Here is a 1,958-nt window from a genome sequence, read left to right as displayed (position 1 = left end):
GACTATCGATAAAAATAAGTCATTAGTTCTGAAATGGACAGTATATAATGAAACAATACGCCACTTATTTTCTCCTCATAAAAATAAAAGAATAACTATATTTTATTTATTTTCCCCTTATAAAAAGAAAGAATAAAAATTATCTTGTTGGATGTTTTTCCTTTCATTAACATTTGTACCATTTATTAGGATTATACCTCAATACGTGTGTATGTATATATCTTTGTCAAAGCAATTTTTTTTAGCATTTGTAAAATTTGTTAGGATAATATCTCAATACTTGTGTATGTATACTTCTTTGTCAAAACAATTCTTGGAAATAATTCTTATTTGTTAGTGCAACAATGTTGAAATGCGTGTCTAGAAACAAAAACATTTTACTGGTACATGATATTTAGAAAATGTGTTAGGAATAGATTTTACTTAATTACTAAATTTATAAAAACAATATTTCTAAGAAAATCGATGTGAAAGACTCCTCACTTTTGATAACAAACTTCTTAAAAAACAAACTACACACTTAAATAAAGAAAGAAAATAATTAAAAATTAATAATAGTATAAAAATATTCTTCTCTTGTCATTTTTAATTATAATGTGGAAGAATATAAAAATATAAATTAGTAATAGAGACTAGCATAGAACAGAATAACGTGGCTGAACAGTAGGCAACAAACTTTAGACACCGGAATAATTTTTGACTGACTTAGACAACGATTCAATCATTGCCTAAATTCTGTGCAAAAATTAAGTTCGAAGGGTGGTGATATGTAAGGTGTCAGGCAAATCCAACACCTTCCATGAAAACCCTGACATAATAAGCAAATCTACTAGTATGTGACATAGCTCCGAATAAATCGTGACATTAAATTAACCAAAGTAATACGTGTAACGAGTGAGCAAATGGAATACCACAGACTAACACAAGAATGCCTAAATGCATGTCGTACCTTCCCACCGTGAGGCAGACGCAGTTCCGAGGGGAGAAACGAGGACAGAAGCCGTGAGCAGAACCGTGTTAAGCTAGAAGGCCCTACGATAAGGGATGGACACCCACGTCGGCAGCCTACCTCTAAGTCTACCACCCGCACGTTTTAGTGTGAGACTTTTTTGTGTCCCTGTTACGTCAAGGACCACCCCCCAGCCCATGTTAAAAGCTAGAGCAATCCAGAAAAACAGTATAGATCTTACGATAACAGAAAAAGGGCCACTACCACCCGCAAGTTTTAGCGTGAGAATTTTTCGTGTCTCAGGTACGTCAAGGGCCACCCCCCAGCCCATGTTAAAAGATAGAGCCCTCCAGAAGAACAGTATAGATCTTACGATAACGCTAAAAGGACCACACCAGCTGCAGGTTTTAGCGTGAGACTTTTTAGCGTCTCTGTTACGTTGCAAACTTTAAAAAACATTGCCCCACCACGAAAAGTATAACGTTTCTCATTGGATAGACATAATTTTTGTAGGCGGAGCTTAAGGTTAACATTGACACCCTGATTGGTCAGATTAAAACACAGCCAGATAGTTTTTTTTTTAAAACCAACTTCAGTGAATTGTAGTAAGGAGAAGTTAGGAGAGTTAGTTCCGAGACGGCGAGCTGGATGGCTGGTGCGCCGGCCGCTGTCGCCCTGACGCTGCCTGAACACCGACAATGTAATGAACGCACCTGATGCCGCATTTTTGAGCGCATAAGGCTTCACTCAGAACTGCAGAAGACTCATCTGTTACACCCCTTTTATGCGTAATACTAGTGTCGATCGTTAATTAAAACTCATGGTGTTCACATTTGCCACTTGAAGTAAAGATATGAAACGCGATGATTTTTCTATTTTATAGTTATTGAGAAGCCACATCAGCCACCGTAATTTACGACAGGCTAGATAAGCAATTGAAGATAATTGAGGGTCACTGTAGACCAATTTGATAGTTTTCTCTTTTGTGAAACTTAATTTAAACCTAGAT

The sequence above is a fragment of the Schistocerca gregaria genome, chromosome 2 (assembly GCF_023897955.1).
Source record: "Schistocerca gregaria isolate iqSchGreg1 chromosome 2, iqSchGreg1.2, whole genome shotgun sequence".
Lineage (NCBI taxonomy): Eukaryota > Metazoa > Arthropoda > Insecta > Orthoptera > Acrididae > Schistocerca > Schistocerca gregaria.
Note: the sequence above shows the minus strand (reverse complement) of the source record.